We start from the raw sequence: 22,241 nt of genomic DNA, 5'->3' as shown, positions 1-22,241 counted from the left end.
GAAGGGCACCTTGTTGGGCCCGCCCCTTTCACGGTTATCGCTTCTCGGCCTTTTGGCTAAGATCAAGTGTAGTATCTGCATTTGGTCTGGTCGGAAGGTGTCTGTGGTACCCCGCTTCTCGGCCTTGGGGGATTGTCTCTCCTTACGGAGGGACTTCACCCCCTTGCTGCTATTGGGGAGCGGGCTTAGTCCACGGACAACGGGTTGCGATCCCCCTGTCTCTGGGACCTTGTGTCTCAGAAGGCATTTTCGGTACGTTGAGCGTTACCTGTAGCTTCGGAAGCACCTAGGGTACCCCCGACCTCTGCCTTGGGTAAGGGTTCCGCTTTTATAGCGGGATTCCAAGCCCCTGCTGCTATTGGGGAAGGGGCTTAGTCCCTGGGTGTGGAAGATGCCGTTCTCCTGGGCTTTCCCCTCTGGGGAAATGTCGATGCGAAATACCATCCGCATAGAGGTGTCGGAGAGCCATCGTCAGTTGAAGAACCTCCGCTTCATTGCGGAGGTGATTCTTCTTGACTACTTCCGCCTCAATAGGGAGGACATCCTGTGTCTAAATGACCAGGAAAGCCGTGGCCTGTATACCGTCACCTTCACGGCCACGGCGTGTTGCGATAACATCTATGCAACCTTGTCTGGTGCGGACCAGAGGGACGATCGACTCGACGGTCTTTCGTTCCAGTTCCTCTATGGTGAGGAACATATACCGTTGGTGGTGGCTATGCACAGCCCTCATGTGACCACGGAGGATATAGCCACTTTTCTTCGGCGATACTGCGAAGAGGTGCGATTCGCAAACAAAATCTTGAACTCCGTGCGGTTCTGGAACGGCAAGAGGAAGTTCTGGGTCAAGCTCCGTAAGGATCCCGGTGGTATTGGGGGTCTTTGCCATCCGCCCCCAAATTTTGCCATCGGGAGAGTTCGGGGCTTCCTGTTCTATCCTCAAATGCCTATGTATTGCCGAAATTGCTTGAGGTTTGGCCACACCCAGGAGACCTGCGGCGCGGAGCGTGTGATTCGCTGCAATAGGTGTGGCCAAGAAGGTCACATAGCCTCAAGATGTAGCCATACGATAAGGTGCAACCTCTGCGGAGAGGAAAATCACGATTTTAATTCCTGTCCCCATAAAGCAAAAACTACGATGGGTGGGTCAAGGCTGGGCCCACCCAAAGAGGGGACAGGACAAAAGACGTCCTTTTTTAAGATGCCCAAACCCCAGATGGCAGGTACTGATGGGTCCAGGCCCAAGACCTCTGGTGCTCCATCGGGGGGCCCACCGGTGGTAGTGCTAGGGGGAGGCCATGGGGATTCCACGAAGCCCGGGCGGGTGATCGAGTTTACTGCCCGGGAAATTGAAAGACGTCGATCGACTTCCTACCTGGCTCAAGAGCCCGCCGAAACTTCTGAAGGGGGCTCACCTGTGGCGGGTGGCAGCCGACGGGCCTCGGTGGGGGCAAAAGTGGACCCAAAATTGCAGCATAAGCCCGGTACTGGCTTGGCCCAGGGTCGCCCTGCTCCGGACGAAGAGGCCCCGGTGAAAGCCCGCCGGAAGGGGAGCCAGGTGGCCAGGTCTGAGCCCGGTCCTGTTACTCCGCCTATACAGGACAGGGCCAAGAAGACAAGTGGCGCCAAACCAGGGTTTGCTGCCCCGCCAGCAGTGGACCCGGTGGGTAAAACTGGCCATCGTCGATCGATGGGGAAGTTGGAGCAACAGTCCTCAGCAACGCTTGCTGGGGAACAAGCGATGAAAACTTCCCAAGGTAGCGGCAAAGGTTCCGGAAAAGAGGCCTCACAGGCCCCTGTGCAGCAGTTCCAGTCGTCAAATGATGAAAGAAGACGCAGATCCATCAGCCGGGGGCCAGAGATTACATCGAGTGAGAGCAACACAGAGGATATGGACAGCAGTGTGACATTTAAAAGACAAAGAGAAGAAGAAGAGGAAGACATTCAAAGGAAAGCGGCGTGCCGTAGTTCGGACGAGAGCGAGCTCAGGGTCGGGGCATCATCCATCTCAAGCTCCGACCCTCAGAACATCAAGGAGCTGATGACCCCGCAGGCGGGGGATGACGGTACGCAGCTTATTATTGACTTTGATTCTCCAAGCACGGACTCTCCATAAACTATGCCTATCCCTGTAAAAATTGCCTCACTCAATGTGAGGTCCTTAAAGAGCCCTGATCGCAGGGCTGCTTTATTTTCTTATCTAGAGACATGTGACTTTGACCTTTGCCTGCTACAAGAATGTGGAATCCCTAGTAAAATGGACTATAAAGACTTAAAAGAAGACTGGAAGCTGGGCCCATCCATATGGTCCGGTGCAAATGACTGTCGTTCTGTGGGTGTTGGGCTGCTCTGCCGAGGCCAGTCCTTTTCTATTCATACAGTAACTGAGATTGTGCCTGGCAGAGCTCTTTTAATTCATCTATATTTTAATGGACTTTTAATTCGTGTTTTAAATGTGTATGCCCCTCCTGATAAACAGGAGCGGGCAGAACTATTTGAAATTTTACCACTGTTTTGTGTTGGGTCTTCCCCCCTGCTGGTGGGAGGTGATTTTAACTGCATACGTGATGGGGAACACCGGCAGGGTGGGGATATTAATCGTAAAGACCGCACTTCTTACCTGCTTAAAAATTTTATTGATGATTTTAATTTGAAAGATTGCTGGAAGGATCTCTTGCCGGAGGACCCAGGCGCCACATGGTCCAATGGAAGAGTGAGCTCCAGAATCGATTTTATTTTTTCCTCTAGAGCTTTTAAACCCCTGAAATGCACGCTCGAGCAGAATATCTTCTCTGATCATAAGCTCCTCTTGGTGGGCCTGGAGCTAGAGGGGGAGCAAAAAGCAAAAAGGGGCCTCTGGAGATTAAACACCACACTCCTAGAGGACCCTGAGATAAAAGAGGAGTTTGTGCGGACCTACCAATGCTGGCAATCACAAAGAAAACCCCACGAGCCTATGCTGCACTGGTGGGAGGGCACCAAATCTAAAATCAGATTTTTTTTTATCAAAGCAGGTAAGAAGAAGGCAAAAATGGAAAAACAGTGGTTTTATGTTCTTAACATGCGTTTAAATGTACTTTTTAAATTGAAAGAAGCTGGTATGGATGTAGAAAATGATATTTTAAACCTTAAAACTGAAATAAAACATGCCATAGAAAAGAAAGGGAAACAAATCATTTTTAACTCACATGTGCAGCACCTGGAGGAGGGCGAGAAATGTTCCCGTTTCTTTTTTAAAAAAGTGATGAATAGGAGGGATATCATCCAAAACCTTGAGGGTGAATCCACTCCAAAAGGCATGTTAGATGCAGTTTTTAACTTCTACCAGCTTCTTTTTAATAAGAAAGATCTTAATCCATCCTTTTTAGAACATGTTCTTAATTCCCTTGATTTTAAGCTAGATGTTTTAGACCAGGAGGTTTTATCCCGTGATCTTAACTTAGATGAACTTTTATTTGTTTTTAAAAGTTTTTCTAGTGGGAAGGCCCCTGGGGAAGATGGTTTACCCATCGAATTTTATTTAGCTTTTTGGGATATTTTAAAGGATGATATGGTTTTATTGTATAAAGAAACTTTTATTGTTAATGAACTTCCCCCTTCCTGGAGGAGGGGGATTGTATCATTACTTTTTAAAAAGGGTGAAAAGGATATGCTAAAAAATTGGCGCCCCATCACACTTTTAAATGTCGATTATAAAGTTTTAGCCAAGTTGTTAGCTGTCCGTTTTAAACCTTTTATTCATAAATTAATTCACCCAAATCAGGTTTGTGGGGTACCTGGAAGGTCTATAGCTGAATCCCTAAATATTTTAAGAGATGTTTTATGGTATTTTAAGGATAGAAATCAAACTGTAGCAATTTTATCCTTAGACTTTGAAAAAGCCTTTGATAGGGTCTCCCATGAATACCTGTTTTTAGTTCTTAAAAAGATGGCAGTGCCTGAAACGATTTTAAGCCGAATCATGCTTTTATACCGATCCTGTTTTAGTCAAGTCTCTGTTAATGGCTTTTTAACCAGCGGTGTTCCTCTTTTATCAGGTGTCAAACAGGGCTGCCCCCTGTCCCCACTCCTTTTTATTTGCGCAATCGAACCACTGATGGCCCTCCTCAGAAAAGACCGGGTAGTAAGAGGCGTACCGATACCTGGTGGAGGAGGGACCCATCTAAAGGTGTTGGGGTACATGGATGATGTCACCATACTGTGCCCGGACTCTCCATCCATGAGGGGGGCATTGAGGAACACCAGCTATTTCTGCGAGGTCTCTGGTTTTAAGCTAAACACAGATAAATGTGACTGTTTTTATATTGGCTCCTGGGATTCATCCATCACCCCAGGAGTCACAATGCAACAGGATCAAATTAAAGTTTTAGGTATTGTTTTTAACCAGGTCAATGATGGGAGCCCTAACTGGGATTCAGCTATAGCTAAGATGGAGAAGAAGATTTTAATGTGGAATCTTAGAAACCTTACCATGGAGGGGAAGATTTTAATAATAAAGATGGTTTTACTCCCTATTATGCTATACATTGCCATGGTATTTCCTCCATCTATTTTATACATTAAAAAAGTAACTAGAATTGTTTTTTCTTTTTTATGGGGTTCAAAAATGGAGAAATTAAAGCGTGATTTTATGTACAAAAGTAAAGATAATGGCGGGAAAGATGTTCCTAACCTTTTTACTTTCTTTTACATAAAGTATTTCTGTTTCTGTTTTAAAATTATTAAATCCGATGGCATTTTTAGCTGCTTTTTAAGGTACGCTGCGGGCATGGTTTTTAAAAGATGGTTGCGCATCCCTCTGAACGCTCCGGTGCTTCTGTGTCCCCCAAAACATTATGTGGTGTTGGAAAAGACAGTCAGGCTCCTAGGTCTCCAAGATTTGGAGCCTGACATACTGGGGGACCAGAGAAAGGTATCAAAGGTCCTCAGGCGGAGTGAGGTTACCCTGGCAGTGTCCAATTTCACACAGGCAAGATCCAAAAAGGTATGGCGGAACGTGTACGGGAAGTTTCTGGCGAATGTACACAGGGATCTTGCCTGGGCAATCGTCCACCAGTGCCTCCCTACTCGTGAGTTCCAGCACAGGCGAGGACTGGTGGCGAGAGCCAAGTGCCCGAGAGATGGCTGCGGAGTGGACGAAACGGTGCTGCACATATTTTGGAACTGCCCTTTTGCACGGGAGCTTTGGAGGAAGGTAGGCCCACTTTTGAAGTGGGCCTGCGGCCTAAAAGATTTTAATCACGAATGTGTCTTTTACGGTCTTTTTAACTGCCCCAATTTTAAACAGCAGATGATCTGCTGGATGATTATTAATTGTTTTAAAAATGCCATCTGGAAAGTTAGGAACATCTTACTTTTTAAACATGATTTTATTGATGTTAAAAACTGTATAAAGCTGGCCCTGAGTGAGATGTACATCTATTACCTAAGAGACAAGAAACAGTTGGGGGCCAGCGAGGCAGCATCCATGTGGTGTCTGCCTCTATGGAACGAAATAACAGTATAATCAGTTTTTATGACATTTGTATAATGTTTTATCCTGCCATTTTTATTTTTTCTCCTTTTATTACTGGTTTTATTATTTGTATTTTAAAACTTTTGTGAACCTTTTATTATTTTGCATTTTAAATTTTGTATGGTTTCTTATTTATTCAATAAAATTTTGTTGAAACCTTATCTGTTCTTATCAGTTTAATATCTGATACGTCCCCTATCTGGGGACCATATATTAAATGGATTTTTGAGAACGGGGGCCGATTTCGAAGCTTGCTTCCGTCGCCCTATGCATTGACCCGATATGGCAGTATCTTCGGGTACAGTGCACCACCCCCTTACAGGGTTAAAAAGAAAGATTCCTACTTTCATTGCTACCTGCTTGCTGGCTAGCCAGCTAGCCAGCCCTGTGGGCCTTGCTGCTGCTGCAGCCAAAAAACAAAAGGTGGTGCTGCTGCTGCTTCTGCTTCTGCTTGTGTCTGGCCGCTGTTGGAGCGTCCAGGCACAGGACTTCTGCTGCTGCTGACTAAATGGCCTCCTTAATTGGATCATTTGAGTAGCCAGCACACCTGTGCAGGTAGGGCATGACATGATAGGCAGCTGCCTTGATAGCGGGTGGGTGCTGAATGTTCCTAATTGACAAAATAAGATTAATGCTTATGAAGAAATATAAAATCTCATCCCTTCCCCAATATCGCGCCACACCCCTACCCCTTAATTCCCTGGTTGAACTTGATGGACATATGTCTTTTTTCGACCGTACTAACTATGTAACTATGTAACATAACATGGGGGGGGGGGGGGGTCTCCTGGCTGTTCACACAGGTGTGTCATTGCTGTACATTGACCATGCATTGCTTCTGTGGTATTGCAAAGGCAAAGACAAATGCTTCCAGCCATCCATTGCACTAATGGATTGGTCATCAGCTGGCTGTCTATGTCCCGCATCAATATAGACCAAAGTACAGAGGGTTAGGCTATGCTATTGTGCACCTACCTGATGCATCAGAAGGTGCGAGGCCCTTGCTAAATTCTGTGCACAGACTTTGAGATCTATACTTTAGACTGTATCTAAACCTGCTCCAACATGGACTGACATTCTGGCCTACTTTCAGCCGATGCGACTTGTCTGTCGCTGAACAGTCGCTTTTTATGTATTCAGCACCTATGTATAATGTTGTAAAAATGCTCTAGAAGCTAAAGTCGCAGAAATGTCACACATATTTGGCCTGCAACTTTCTGTGCGACAAATTCAGACAGGAAAAATCAGTATAAATCCTTAGAAAATTATCCCCCAGTGTCTCCATCTGCTGGCGGTATTGAATAAGCATTGCTGCACTGATGGGGTATGCATTAGACGAAAAAAAAGAAGAAAAAGAAGAATAATACGCCCAGAAAAGAGGCGAAAAGGAGAAAAACGTAAAAAAACTTGAAAAAAAAAGTAAGAGGAAGAGAAGGGAAAAAAAGGTGGAAATGGGTTTAAAAGTGATTTCGGCGGAGAAATATATATATATATATATATATATATATATATATATATATACGCGCACACACACACATATATATAAACGTATTCTCCGTTGAGATATTGCAGCCGCTGCTGTGTCCAGGCCCAGGAGCCTTAGCACTGTGCTGTGATGTCACTCAATACCACTGACATCACTAGGTGTAAACAACATCTCTCCTTTGCTGTGTATGTGACTATGGAGCTGTTTGGTGATGTCGTCTATTATGGCCTTCATAGAAGCAACAGGAGATTGTTGCATCCATCTAGAACCCTCAGAACTACAGTGCTATGATGTCACTCACTTCCACAGGCCTTGCAGAGTGTAAACAACAACAACCCAGCTTTGTTTTGTATGTAACCATAGGGATTTGTGATGTCACCTAGAACCTTCACAGCAGCGACAGCTTTATGAGGAGCATCAGCACTGCTCTGCCTGAGCAGAACCATCACCGCCATAGGTTGTCAAATAACCCGGGTTTAACCCACACAGGTAAGTCCAATGGGGTGCAGGCATGTCCTCTATGCTTACAGCTTCCCGTGGGTGTTGGTTTGATACCGTTTGGGGACAGCCAAGGAGGCATCTGCAGGCAACAAAGGTAGGTGTGTGCTTGTGTGTGTGTTTCCTATGCAGATCCTAAGCCCAGTGTCACATGCAAGTAGGAGGAGTAAGAAGGGTTCCTGGCAAATCCGGGTTATGGATTGCATTTAAAAAGGCCCCGTGGGAGTGCAATGGGCCCCTGTCTTGCTGCTTAGCAATAATGGTATGGGTTTAGGTTCTGCTGTGTGTACTGGTGGTTGACTGCCCCCCAGCCCAGAGTGTGCATGGAAAATTGTCTGGCAGCCTCCCTGACAGCAAGCAGTGATAGTGCCCATGAAGGGCACCTTGTTGGGCCCGCCCCTTTCACGGTTATTGCTTCTCGGCCTTTTGGCTAAGATCAAGTGTAGTATCTGTTCTTATCAGTTTAATATCTGATACGTCCCCTATCTGGGGACCATATATTAAATGGATTTTTGAGAACGGGGGCCGATTTCGAAGCTTGCTTCCGTCGCCCTATGCATTGACCCGATATGGCAGTATCTTCGGGTACAGTGCACCACCCCCTTACAGGGTTAAAAAGAAAGATTCCTACTTTCATTGCTACCTGCTTGCTGGCTAGCCAGCTAGCCAGCCCTGTGGGCCTTGCTGCTGCTGCAGCCAAAAAACAAAAGGTGCTGCTGCTGCTTCTGCTGCTGCTTCTGCTTCTGCTTGTGTCTGGCCGCTGTTGGAGCGTCCAGGCACAGGACTTCTGCTGCTGCTGACTAAATGGCCTCCTTAATTGGATCATTTGAGTAGCCAGCACACCTGTGCAGGTAGGGCATGACATGATAGGCAGCTGCCTTGATAGCGGGTGGGTGCTGAATGTTCCTAATTGACAAAATAAGATTAATGCTTATGAAGAAATATAAAATCTCATCCCTTCCCCAATATCGCGCCACACCCCTACCCCTTAATTCCCTGGTTGAACTTGATGGACATATGTCTTTTTTCGACCGTACTAACTATGTAACTATGTAACATAACATGGGGGGGGGGGGGGGGGGTCTCCTGGCTGTTCACACAGGTGTGTCATTGCTGTACATTGACCATGCATTGCTTCTGTGGTATTGCAAAGGCAAAGACAAATGCTTCCAGCCATCCATTGCACTAATGGATTGGTCATCAGCTGGCTGTCTATGTCCCGCATCAATATAGACCAAAGTACAGAGGGTTAGGCTATGCTATTGTGCACCTACCTGATGCATCAGAAGGTGCGAGGCCCTTGCTAAATTCTGTGCACAGACTTTGAGATCTATACTTTAGACTGTATCTAAACCTGCTCCAACATGGACTGACATTCTGGCCTACTTTCAGCCGATGCGACTTGTCTGTCGCTGAACAGTCGCTTTTTATGTATTCAGCACCTATGTATAATGTTGTAAAAATGCTCTAGAAGCTAAAGTCGCAGAAATGTCACACATATTTGGCCTGCAACTTTCTGTGCGACAAATTCAGACAGGAAAAATCAGTATAAATCCTTAGAAAATTATCCCCCAGTGTCTCCATCTGCTGGCGGTATTGAATAAGCATTGCTGCACTGATGGGGTATGCATTAGACGAAAAAAAAGAAGAAAAAGAAGAATAATACGCCCAGAAAAGAGGCGAAAAGGAGAAAAACGTAAAAAAACGTGAAAAAAAAGTAAGAGGAAGAGAAGGGAAAAAAAGGTGGAAATGGGTTTAAAAGTGATTTCGGCGGAGAAATATATATATATATATATATATATATATATATATATATATATATATATATATATATATATATATATACGCGCACACACACACATATATATAAACGTATTCTCCGTTGAGATATTGCAGCCGCTGCTGTGTCCAGGCCCAGGAGCCTTAGCACTGTGCTGTGATGTCACTCAATACCACTGACATCACTAGGTGTAAACAACATCTCTCCTTTGCTGTGTATGTGACTATGGAGCTGTTTGGTGATGTCGTCTATTATGGCCTTCATAGAAGCAACAGGAGATTGTTGCATCCATCTAGAACCCTCAGAACTACAGTGCTATGATGTCACTCACTTCCACAGGCCTTGCAGAGTGTAAACAACAACAACCCAGCTTTGTTGTGTATGTAACCATAGGGATTTGTGATGTCACCTAGAACCTTCACAGCAGCGACAGCTTTATGAGGAGCATCAGCACTGCTCTGCCTGAGCAGAACCATCACCGCCATAGGTTGTCAAATAACCCGGGTTTAACCCACACAGGTAAGTCCAATGGGGTGCAGGCATGTCCTCTATGCTTACAGCTTCCCGTGGGTGTTGGTTTGATACCGTTTGGGGACAGCCAAGGAGGCATCTGCAGGCAACAAAGGTAGGTGTGTGCTTGTGTGTGTGTTTCCTATGCAGATCCTAAGCCCAGTGTCACATGCAAGTAGGAGGAGTAAGAAGGGTTCCTGGCAAATCCGGGTTATGGATTGCATTTAAAAAGGCCCCGTGGGAGTGCAATGGGCCCCTGTCTTGCTGCTTAGCAATAATGGTATGGGTTTAGGTTCTGCTGTGTGTACTGGTGGTTGACTGCCCCCCAGCCCAGAGTGTGCATGGAAAATTGTCTGGCAGCCTCCCTGACAGCAAGCAGTGATAGTGCCCATGAAGGGCACCTTGTTGGGCCCGCCCCTTTCACGGTTATCGCTTCTCGGCCTTTTGGCTAAGATCAAGTGTAGTATCTGTTCTTATCAGTTTAATATCTGATACGTCCCCTATCTGGGGACCATATATTAAATGGATTTTTGAGAACGGGGGCCGATTTCGAAGCTTGCTTCCGTCGCCCTATGCATTGACCCGATATGGCAGTATCTTCGGGTACAGTGCACCACCCCCTTACAGGGTTAAAAAGAAAGATTCCTACTTTCATTGCTACCTGCTTGCTGGCTAGCCAGCTAGCCAGCCCTGTGGGCCTTGCTGCTGCTGCAGCCAAAAAACAAAAGGTGGTGCTGCTGCTGCTTCTGCTGCTTCTGCTTGTGTCTGGCCGCTGTTGGAGCGTCCAGGCACAGGACTTCTGCTGCTGCTGACTAAATGGCCTCCTTAATTGGATCATTTGAGTAGCCAGCACACCTGTGCAGGTAGGGCATGACATGATAGGCAGCTGCCTTGATAGCGGGTGGGTGCTGAATGTTCCTAATTGACAAAATAAGATTAATGCTTATGAAGAAATATAAAATCTCATCCCTTCCCCAATATCGCGCCACACCCCTACCCCTTAATTCCCTGGTTGAACTTGATGGACATATGTCTTTTTTCGACCGTACTAACTATGTAACTATGTAACATAACATGGGGGGGGGGGGGGGGGTCTCCTGGCTGTTCACACAGGTGTTTCATTTCTGTACATTGACCATGCATTGCTTCTGTGGTATTGCAAAGGCAAAGACAAATGCTTCCAGCCATCCATTGCACTAATGGATTGGTCATCAGCTGGCTGTCTATGTCCCGCATCAATATAGACCAAAGTACAGAGGGTTAGGCTATGCTATTGTGCACCTACCTGATGCATCAGAAGGTGCGAGGCCCTTGCTAAATTCTGTGCACAGACTTTGAGATCTATACTTTAGACTGTATCTAAACCTGCTCCAACATGGACTGACATTCTGGCCTACTTTCAGCCGATGCGACTTGTCTGTCGCTGAACAGTCGCTTTTTATGTATTCAGCACCTTTGTATAATGTTGTAAAAATGCTCTAGAAGCTAAAGTCGCAGAAATGTCACACATATTTGGCCTGCAACTTTCTGTGCGACAAATTCAGACAGGAAAAATCAGTATAAATCCTTAGAAAATTATCCCCCAGTGTCTCCATCTGCTGGCGGTATTGAATAAGCATTGCTGCACTGATGGGGTATGCATTAGACGAAAAAAAAGAAGAAAAAGAAGAATAATACGCCCAGAAAAGAGGCGAAAAGGAGAAAAACGTAAAAAAACGTGAAAAAAAAGTAAGAGGAAGAGAAGGGAAAAAAAGGTGGAAATGGGTTTAAAAGTGATTTCGGCGGAGAAATATATATATATATATATATATATATATATATATATATATACGCGCACACACACACATATATATAAACGTATTCTCCGTTGAGATATTGCAGCCGCTGCTGTGTCCAGGCCCAGGAGCCTTAGCACTGTGCTGTGATGTCACTCAATACCACTGACATCACTAGGTGTAAACAACATCTCTCCTTTGCTGTGTATGTGACTATGGAGCTGTTTGGTGATGTCGTCTATTATGGCCTTCATAGAAGCAACAGGAGATTGTTGCATCCATCTAGAACCCTCAGAACTACAGTGCTATGATGTCACTCACTTCCACAGGCCTTGCAGAGTGTAAACAACAACAACCCAGCTTTGTTGTGTATGTAACCATAGGGATTTGTGATGTCACCTAGAACCTTCACAGCAGCGACAGCTTTATGAGGAGCATCAGCACTGCTCTGCCTGAGCAGAACCATCACCGCCATAGGTTGTCAAATAACCCGGGTTTAACCCACACAGGTAGGTCCAATGGGGTGCAGGCATGTCCTCTATGCTTACAGCTTCCCGTGGGTGTTGGTTTGATACCGTTTGGGGACAGCCAAGGAGGCATCTGCAGGCAACAAAGGTAGGTGTGTGCTTGTGTGTGTGTTTCCTATGCAGATCCTAAGCCCAGTGTCACATGCAAGTAGGAGGAGTAAGAAGGGTTCCTGGCAAATCCGGGTTATGGATTGCATTTAAAAAGGCCCCGTGGGAGTGCAATGGGCCCCTGTCTTGCTGCTTAGCAATAATGGTATGGGTTTAGGTTCTGCTGTGTGTACTGGTGGTTGACTGCCCCCCAGCCCAGAGTGTGCATGGAAAATTGTCTGGCAGCCTCCCTGACAGCAAGCAGTGATAGTGCCCATGAAGGGCACCTTGTTGGGCCCGCCCCTTTCACGGTTATCGCTTCTCGGCCTTTTGGCTAAGATCAAGTGTAGTATCTGTTCTTATCAGTTTAATATCTGATACGTCCCCTATCTGGGGACCATATATTAAATGGATTTTTGAGAACGGGGGCCGATTTCGAAGCTTGCTTCCGTCGCCCTATGCATTGACCCGATATGGCAGTATCTTCGGGTACAGTGCACCACCCCCTTACAGGGTTAAAAAGAAAGATTCCTACTTTCATTGCTACCTGCTTGCTGGCTAGCCAGCTAGCCAGCCCTGTGGGCCTTGCTGCTGCTGCAGCCAAAAAACAAAAGGTGGTGCTGCTGCTGCTTCTGCTGCTTCTGCTTGTGTCTGGCCGCTGTTGGAGCGTCCAGGCACAGGACTTCTGCTGCTGCTGACTAAATGGCCTCCTTAATTGGATCATTTGAGTAGCCAGCACACCTGTGCAGGTAGGGCATGACATGATAGGCAGCTGCCTTGATAGCGGGTGGGTGCTGAATGTTCCTAATTGACAAAATAAGATTAATGCTTATGAAGAAATATAAAATCTCATCCCTTCCCCAATATCGCGCCACACCCCTACCCCTTAATTCCCTGGTTGAACTTGATGGACATATGTCTTTTTTCGACCGTACTAACTATGTAACTATGTAACATAACATGGGGGGGGGGGGGTCTCCTGGCTGTTCACACAGGTGTGTCATTGCTGTACATTGACCATGCATTGCTTCTGTGGTATTGCAAAGGCAAAGACAAATGCTTCCAGCCATCCGTTGCACTAATGGATTGGTCATCAGCTGGCTGTCTATGTCCCGCATCAATATAGACCAAAGTACAGAGGGTTAGGCTATGCTATTGTGCACCTACCTGATGCATCAGAAGGTGCGAGGCCCTTGCTAAATTCTGTGCACAGACTTTGAGATCTATACTTTAGACTGTATCTAAACCTGCTCCAACATGGACTGACATTCTGGCCTACTTTCAGCCGATGCGACTTGTCTGTCGCTGAACAGTCGCTTTTTATGTATTCAGCACCTATGTATAATGTTGTAAAAATGCTCTAGAAGCTAAAGTCGCAGAAATGTCACACATATTTGGCCTGCAACTTTCTGTGCGACAAATTCAGACAGGAAAAATCAGTATAAATCCTTAGAAAATTATCCCCCAGTGTCTCCATCTGCTGGCGGTATTGAATAAGCATTGCTGCACTGATGGGGTATGCATTAGACGAAAAAAAAGAAGAAAAAGAAGAATAATACGCCCAGAAAAGAGGCGAAAAGGAGAAAAACGTAAAAAAACGTGAAAAAAAAGTAAGAGGAAGAGAAGGGAAAAAAAGGTGGAAATGGGTTTAAAAGTGATTTCGGCTGAGAGAGATATATATATATATATATATATATATATATATATATATATATATACGCGCACACACACACATATATATAAACGTATTCTCCGTTGAGATATTGCAGCCGCTGCTGTGTCCAGGCCCAGGAGCCTTAGCACTGTGCTGTGATGTCACTCAATACCACTGACATCACTAGGTGTAAACAACATCTCTCCTTTGCTGTGTATGTGACTATGGAGCTGTTTGGTGATGTCGTCTATTATGGCCTTCATAGAAGCAACAGGAGATTGTTGCATCCATCTAGAACCCTCAGAACTACAGTGCTATGATGTCACTCACTTCCACAGGCCTTGCAGAGTGTAAACAACAACAACCCAGCTTTGTTGTGTATGTAACCATAGGGATTTGTGATGTCACCTAGAACCTTCACAGCAGCGACAGCTTTATGAGGAGCATCAGCACTGCTCTGCCTGAGCAGAACCATCACCGCCATAGGTTGTCAAATAACCCGGGTTTAACCCACACAGGTAAGTCCAATGGGGTGCAGGCATGTCCTCTATGCTTACAGCTTCCCGTGGGTGTTGGTTTGATACCGTTTGGGGACAGCCAAGGAGGCATCTGCAGGCAACAAAGGTAGGTGTGTGCTTGTGTGTGTGTGTTTCCTATGCAGATCCTAAGCCCAGTGTCACATGCAAGTAGGAGGAGTAAGAAGGGTTCCTGGCAAATCCGGGTTATGGATTGCATTTAAAAAGGCCCCGTGGGAGTGCAATGGGCCCCTGTCTTGCTGCTTAGCAATAATGGTATGGGTTTAGGTTCTGCTGTGTGTACTGGTGGTTGACTGCCCCCCAGCCCAGAGTGTGCATGGAAAATTGTCTGGCAGCCTCCCTGACAGCAAGCAGTGATAGTGCCCATGAAGGGCACCTTGTTGGGCCCGCCCCTTTCACGGTTATCGCTTCTCGGCCTTTTGGCTAAGATCAAGTGTAGTTCTGCTCACTTGGTCTGGCCAGAGGGTGTCTGGGGTACCCGGCTCCTTTGCCTGGGGGGATCGTCCTTCTTAACGGAGGGACTTCACCCCCCTGCTGCTATCAGGGAGCCGGCTTAGTCCCCAGACAACGGGAGGCGATCCCCACCTACCTACTTCGGTGGGGGAGGTGTCTGGACATCATGGACATGGAGGAAGATTGCGGTTTTTCTTCGGAAGGCGTGCCGCCTTTTGCGAGACTTCGGAATGGAGTTCGTATTTCCCTGCTCGATGTCCGGAAGAAGGAAAGAGGCCTTGTCTTTGTCGTGGAAGAAGTGCTGTTTAAGTTGCTGGAAGTCAAGAGGGAGCAAATCCTATCCATGCTTGAGTTTCCCAGAAGTGGATACTACGACGTGGTGCTGGCTTCTGAAGAGGACTATGAGTCATTTTGGAACATATTGCAGCAAAAGAAGGTATGTCCGGTTTTGGAAGGGGTGGAGATAGTTCCACATTTCCCACGTAGAGAACGATTGGTGACTATAAGGATGTATAGCCCATATACTTCGGAGGAGGATATCGTTACCTTTTTGTCTCGATTCTGTGACAGTGTTCTGCCTAAAGGCAAGGTATTTAATCAATATGGACTATGGACCACCAAGTGGAGGTTCCATGTGAAATTTAAAATGGCAGATGGCAAGTTAGTGATCCCCCCAGGACGGTTTAAAATTGGTTCTGTGAACGGGGATCTGTATTTTTCTGGCATGCAAGATTTTTGCCGCAAATGTAAACAGTACGGTCACAGAAAGGAGGATTGCACGTTTTTGTGGTGTTTCAAGTGTCAAGAGGAGGGTCACGACGTGGAAAATTGTCAAAAGAAAAGGAAATGCCATCTGTGTGGTGAGGAGGGCCATCTGCTTGGCTCGTGTCCTAAGAAAAAGTCTGAGAAAAATTCAGAGAAAAAGGAAGCTGTAAAAAGAAGCAGAGAGGAACCAGCTGAAGTGAAAGAACCAGAAGTGGAGCAGGTTCCAACTAGAAGACCTACAGAGCAGAAGAAGAAGAGAGAGGAGGAAGTGTATGTGCCAGTGCAGTATTTTGGTGTGCTTGGTGGTTTGTTGGAAAATTTGTCGGAAGCAGAAAGAAAAACGTTTGACAAAGATATGATGGATCTAAAGATAGGCTTGAAGAACCGGGAGGAAGAAGCTCGGGATAAAGTCTATTTTTCTTTCAAGGCAGACATGAACCGTTTTGTTGAAACGTATAAAATTCCAGGCTGGTTGGCGTCTCAAGTTAAGAAAGATATAGCAAATGGCAATATCAGTCGAGGACTGATAGACTTTCTAATGGTGTTTGCATGGAGGAAGGGGATGACCTTCTAATTTTGTTTTGCTTAATTAGAAAGTAATGTTTGGTTTTGCTATTTTATGTTGTTTCTTATTTTGTTTTTAAATGTTCTATTTTGTTTCATTAGTGTTTAAGAAAAGAAATAAAAACATGTTACCTGATGATGAACACAAAATTGAGTTCCAAATAAGATCTTGGAACTCTGAGTGAGTTCTGAGGGCTAACTTAAAAAAAAAAAAAAAATCTGTTCTTATCAGTTTAATATCTGATACGTCCCCTATCTGGGGACCATATATTAAATGGATTTTTGAGAACGGGGGCCGATTTCGAAGCTTGCTTCCGTCGCCCTATGCATTGACCCGATATGGCAGTATCTTCGGGTACAGTGCACCACCCCCTTACAGGGTTAAAAAGAAAGATTCCTACTTTCATTGCTACCTGCTTACCTGGCAGGGGAGATACCATGATCGCTACGGTCTGAAGAACTCCAAGCATTGTGGTAGAGATTTTGCGTAGTACGATTGCAGTACTTTTCGTTCTTATTAGAACCGCATTTCTCTAGAGCATACCACCTGAAGATCGTCTCCTGCCTGCCTCGGAACATCTGAAGAAGGAGAAGATCTTGAAGACTGCAGCTCCGGAAGAAGCCGACGAAGAACCTGGAAGAAGGGAATCGGCGGTGAATTCCGGAACAGCGGCGAAGAGGAAGGCGGCGCAGAATCTTTTCGAAGAAACTCGCTGCCTCTGGAGAAGGATTTGCATAGCTCCTCCCACCGGGACCGGATCTGCATAGCTCCTCCCACCCGGGAAAGAAGACTTTGCGAAGCCTCTCTCCACAAGCAAGCAAGGAAGCGGAAAAGAGCCTGCTGGAAGAAGCCATGGCCTCAACCAGCAAGTCCACCCAGGAGGCTGCAGGGCAAGGCCTGGAGGTCCAGCCCCAACCACAGCAAGCTTCAACCTCCACCACGGCAAGGCAGAAGGGCGGCAGAATTCCTAACCTGGAAGCTCCAACCCTGGAGCCCTGGATGAGGCAGACTGTTGCCTTGAAGCTCAAGCCCGTGGACGGAAGGGTGCCGGACATGTCCCACGACGTGTTCTGCAAGAAGATGCTGGCGGATCAAGGCTTCCCCACGGCTGACACCCTGGGAATAGCAACCTTCTTTTCGGGAATCTTCTACATCACCTTTGCCACCATTGGGACCTGTAGAAGATACTGGGAGGTGGTGAAAGCGGCGAGTCCCGAATCCCCTTTCTCTCGCTTTGTGGGCAACTGCCTTATTCAAAGAGAGGAGAGGCGGGTGACGGTCTCAATGCGGAACCCACACACCCCAGGCACGGACATCTCGACCTTCCTGAAGCGCTTCTGCACCGTGGTAAGGGAGCCCACCCGCATCCTGAACTCACTCGGATACTGGACCTGCAAGTGGTCTGTGGTCGTCAGACTCAACAAGAACCCTGCTTCTCCAGACGGACTACAGCACCTGCCAACGACATTTTCCTTGGGCAACTCCACAGGACTTATCTTCTACCCGGACATGCCGCAGACCTGCAGGAGATGTGGCAAGATGGGCCACGAGGGCAAGGACTGTACGGAGGATGCCTGCAGGTATTGCCGTGTGACAGGTCACACGACCAAGGACTGCCCCAAGAGCAAGACCTGCAACCTCTGCGGACTGGCAGCCCACAGCTACAAGGACTGCCCCCAGAGGGAGAGAACATGGGCATCTGTGGCAGCAAGAGCACCGAAGCCAGCCCCAGCTCCGGATCCAACACCACGGATGGCCAAGCCGACCAAGGAGGGTAAGAAGGCGAAAGCCACCACCCCTGCCCCGTCCCGCCCCTCCCCTGCCCCTCCCGCCCCATCCCCTGCCCCTCCCGCCCCATCTCCTGCCCCATCCCGCCCCACCCCTGCCCCATCCCGTCCCACCCCTGCCCCTCCTGCCCCATCCCGTCCCACCCCTGCCCCTCCTGCCCCATCCCGTCCCACCCCCGCCCCTCCTGCCCCATCCCGCCCCACCCCTGCCCCCCGTACCCCACCCCGGCCCACCCCTGCCCCCCGTACCCCACCCCGGCCCACCCCTGCCCCGTCCTCCCCTGCCCGGCCCACCCCTGCCCCGTCCTCCCCTACCCGGCCCACCCCTGCCCCGTCCTCCCCTGCCCGGGCACTCTCTCCTGCCCCCCGCCCCACCCAGCCTCCTTTCTCTCCTGGCCCAGCAGCACCTAACCCCCCTCCAGCTGCTGGTGCCCGCCCTTCGGAGGACTTTCCTGTGCTTCCTCCCCCAGGTACCATACAGAGGAAGAGGAAAGGAAGGGACAACGTATCAGAAGAGTCCCACAAAAGAAAGATAATCGAGACCTGCGAAACCCCTCAAGCTTCAGATGAGGAGGAGGAGATGGAGCAGGTCTGCGAGAGCCTTGAGGCTTCAGAAGGAGAGGAGGTGATGGAGCAGGCCCAAGTGGAGCAGGTCCAAGCAGAGCCAGTCCAAGCTCAATCTATGGAGGAGCTGCTGCAGGACCCAGAGGTTAAGAAAATCCTGGACACTCCGTCCAACACGGTCTACGACGAGTTCTTGGAAGGGCGCTACGAGAAGCCACAGGAGCCGACAGGCGCCAGAGAAGAGGACCCGTCCGACCAGACTGGTAACTAGTATCAGAACTAACCTCTCTTTTTATTCCCATGGCTGATCTCAACATCTTCTGCATTAATGTGAGGAGTATTAGAGCTTGGTTTAGATTTCAGACTGTTCTTACGTTCTTAGATTCCCAGAGGTGTGATGTTTACATGTTGCAGGAATGTGCTTTGTCTGCTTCTAGGTCTTACAACCATCTGGCCAGGCAGTGGCCTCACGGCCCTTCCTACTGGTCTGGTGGGGGCGACAATAGGTCTGCGGGGGTGGCCATCCTGATCAGGGGAGGTAACTTTGCACTTGATTCCGTCCGGGAGCTCGTCTGTGGCAGACTTCTTGTCGCAGACGGTTCCTGGGCGGGTGAGCCCGTGCGGCTCATCAACGTGTATGCCTCCCCTGAGAGGGATGTCCGACTGGAGGTTCTCCAGGCCCTGCGGGCTGAACTCGCCACCACTAGAGCAGTAGTGTTGGGTGGTGACTTCAACTGCCCCATTGAGGTGGACGGGCGCAGTTCTGGCACATCCGCCAACCTGGACGTGACGTCTAAACTGCTGATTGAGATGGTGACGGAGGCATCCTTGCAGGACGTTGTCGGGTCCATCGGGAACGGCTCCGTAAACTATACGTGGAGCCGCCCCGATGGCTCGCTCCGTTCTCGGATAGACTTCATCTTCACTTCGAGAGCAGTCAGAAAGGTGTCGTACTCTATGGTCCCCTGCTTCTTCTCTGACCACAGGGCCATTCGATTCCGGGGGACTCTGGGCCATGGATTCCCACCTGGCCCGGGCTCCTGGAAGTTGAATTGTGCCCTGTTGGAGCAGAGGGAGGTCATGGAGGAACTTAGGGATGCTTACCTTGTATGGCGAAATGACAAATGTCTGTTCAAGTGCATCAGCGATTGGTGGGAATATGTTAAAGTCGAATTCCGTTGTTTCTTTCAGGCAAAAGGCAGACAACAGGCGTGTGCGAAGAAGTGGGACTTGAGGAAACTGCAGCGCGAGCTGCGGTCCCTGCAGGACCTGCTCCAGTGTGGCTGGGACGTCAGGGAGGAGCTGGAGGAGACCAAAAAGAGCTTGAAAAGGCACTTTGAGGAGGAATCCAAGCGAATCGTCTTTCGTTCCAAGGTGGAGAACCTGGAGAAGGGTGAGAAATGTAACTCTTTCTTTTTCAGGAAGCTCCATGCCGGCCACACGCCCCTGACTGAGCTACGAGATGAGACCGGACACATGAGGAGCGGCAAGGAGGAAGTGATGGGGGTCGTCCACGACTTCTACAGCAACCTCTACGCCCCCAAGTCATCCGACCCCGAAGCCGCCGAGAGGTTCCTGTCAGGTGTCACTAACGTTGTTGATCCCGCAGGTGCGGCGGCTATGGACGATCCCTTGACGGTGGGGGAGCTGCTCTCTGCCGCTAAATCCTTTAAGCCCGGCAGGACCCCGGACAGTGACGGTCTCCCGGCCGAGCTCTACGTAGCGCTGGGTGACCTGATCTGTCCGGACCTGTTGGAGGTGTACGAGGAGATGGTGGTGGGGGGCAGAATGCCTCCGTCGTTGAGGGAAGGGATGATCACGATCTTGTATAAGCGGAAGGGGGAGAGATGTGACCTGAAAAACTGGCGTCCCATCTCTCTCCTGAACGTGGACTACAAGATCCTCGCCAAGGTGCTGGCCAACAGGCTGAAACCTGTCATGGGGCAGATCGTCCATCCGGACCAGACCTGCAGCATTCCTGGCCGCAGGATTGCCGACAGCCTTGCCCTTGTGAGAGACACGGTCCATTACATCCAGGACCGCGGGGGCCGCGCCGCCCTGGTCAGCTTAGATCAGGAGAAGGCGTTCGACCGTGTCTCCCACGCATTCATGGACAGGGTTTTGCGCAGGCTGGGTCTGGGGAAGATGTTTTGCTCTTTTGTTAACGTTATGTATTTTGACATTTACAGCACGGTGTTGGTGAACGGCTGGAAGACTGACCCCTTTCCTATTCTTTCAGGGGTTAGACAAGGCTGCCCTCTTTCACCTCTCCTTTTTGTTTGTGTTATAGAGCTCTTCGCTGAGACTATCCGGCAGAATGGAGAGATCAGAGGGATCACCGCACCAGGACCAGATCGCCACGAGGTCAAGTGCTCGCTCTACATGGACGACGTGACCGTCTTCTGCGCTGACCAGCGTTCGGTGACTGCACTCGTCCAGACCTGCGAGGACTTCGGCAGAGCTTCGGGGGCAAAAGTCAACTGCGGGAAGTCGGAGGCCATGCTCTTCGGGGAATGGCACCTGGCTTCTTCCGCCCCCTTCCCCTTTACTATTAAGCCGGACTTCATTCAAATTCTTGGAGTCTGGTTCGGGAAGGAAGGAGCGGCCCTTAAGTCTTGGCAAGACCGACTAGGAAGGATAAACTCGAAGATCGGACTGTGGAGCTCCAGAAAGCTCACGATGGAAGGCAAGGCACTTGTCCTGCGGAGTGAAGTTTTGCCTGTGCTCCAATATACCGCACAGGCCTGGCCTCCCCATACCACCGTTTGCAAGGCCATCACCCGGACAGTGTTTGGCTTCGTCTGGGGCAAAATGGACAGAGTCAAGAGGACCGTGATGTACAAGGAACCCCGCAAGGGTGGGAAGGGAATACCCGACATCCCCGCTCTGCTGAGGGCCTCCTTTGCATGTGTCACGGTGCAGCGGACTCTTGTAGAAAAGACTGGCTCAGCGGGCAGGTCCATGTCTCGCTTGCTTCTCATGCCCCTCTGGAGACAGCTGGGCTGGGACAAGTGGGACAGCTCCATCCCTTACAACTGGAACACTCCCTGGTTCTATGGGGATGTTGTCCGGTTTGTGAGGGAGCACCAGCTGGAAGGACTGAAACCAGACCTATGGAAGCCAAAGACAATCCACAAGCTCATCCGAGCTAAGGACTCGACCGAGCTGGTTCCGGGACTCCCCGCAGCCACTGCAGAGACAGTTTGGAACAATGTGGCCTCAAAGCGGCTTACCAATGGACACAAGGACTTGTCGTGGATGGCCGTCATGGGAGGTCTCTCTCTCAGGTCATTCATGCATGCCCGCAACCTGTGCAAGACCCGGTACTGCCCCCGTTGCCCCTACGTGGAGGAAACATCTTTCCACGTGTTTTGGCAGTGCCCCTTTGCACAGGGTCTGTTGGACGCCCTAGAACAGGAACTCAGAGACTCAGTGCCCAGGAGCTGCCTATCGTACCATTCGGTGCTTTACGGCCTGTTCCCTGGGACCCACGACGTGGAGGCCATCCAGGAGGCCTGGCGCCTTATGAACTGTTTTAAGGACGCAGTGTGGCTTGCCAGGAACCGCCTCGTGATCAACAGGGAAAACATGTCCGTCCGGGACTGCCGCAGGTTCATCAAGAACCTGCTTAGAGACTATTCCATCTTGGACAGCTCGGCCGTTGATGAGGAAGAAGAGGAGTGAAGACCCCTCTCCTTCTCCCATGTCTCCCTGAAGATACAGCCCAACAGTTTGGCCC

The 22,241-nt window shown here is 48.8% G+C and overlaps 4 non-coding genes and 2 pseudogenes across 4 annotated transcripts; all 6 read left to right on the top strand.

The window, feature by feature from the left end:
- The first annotated feature begins 36 nt into the window (after positions 1-36).
- On the top strand, positions 37-254 carry LOC130349478 (U2 spliceosomal RNA; annotated as a pseudogene).
- Positions 255-5,643: 5,389 nt separating this feature from the next.
- On the top strand, positions 5,644-5,829 carry LOC130349462 (U2 spliceosomal RNA). Its single transcript, XR_008886783.1, has one exon. It is a non-coding gene; the product is annotated as a U2 spliceosomal RNA (small nuclear RNA).
- Positions 5,830-7,909: 2,080 nt separating this feature from the next.
- LOC130349458 (U2 spliceosomal RNA) lies at positions 7,910-8,100 on the top strand. Its single transcript, XR_008886780.1, has one exon. It is a non-coding gene; the product is annotated as a U2 spliceosomal RNA (small nuclear RNA).
- A 2,117-nt stretch (positions 8,101-10,217) lies between these two features.
- On the top strand, positions 10,218-10,408 carry LOC130349450 (U2 spliceosomal RNA). Its single transcript, XR_008886772.1, has one exon. It is a non-coding gene; the product is annotated as a U2 spliceosomal RNA (small nuclear RNA).
- A 2,084-nt stretch (positions 10,409-12,492) lies between these two features.
- Positions 12,493-12,683, top strand: LOC130349449 (U2 spliceosomal RNA). Its single transcript, XR_008886771.1, has one exon. It is a non-coding gene; the product is annotated as a U2 spliceosomal RNA (small nuclear RNA).
- A 3,662-nt stretch (positions 12,684-16,345) lies between these two features.
- On the top strand, positions 16,346-16,521 carry LOC130349474 (U2 spliceosomal RNA; annotated as a pseudogene).
- The last annotated feature ends 5,720 nt before the right edge of the window (positions 16,522-22,241 follow it).

Source organism: Hyla sarda, unplaced genomic scaffold (genome assembly GCF_029499605.1).
Source record: "Hyla sarda isolate aHylSar1 unplaced genomic scaffold, aHylSar1.hap1 scaffold_915, whole genome shotgun sequence".
Taxonomy (NCBI): domain Eukaryota; kingdom Metazoa; phylum Chordata; class Amphibia; order Anura; family Hylidae; genus Hyla; species Hyla sarda.
This window is presented reverse-complemented; position numbering and strand designations above follow the sequence as displayed.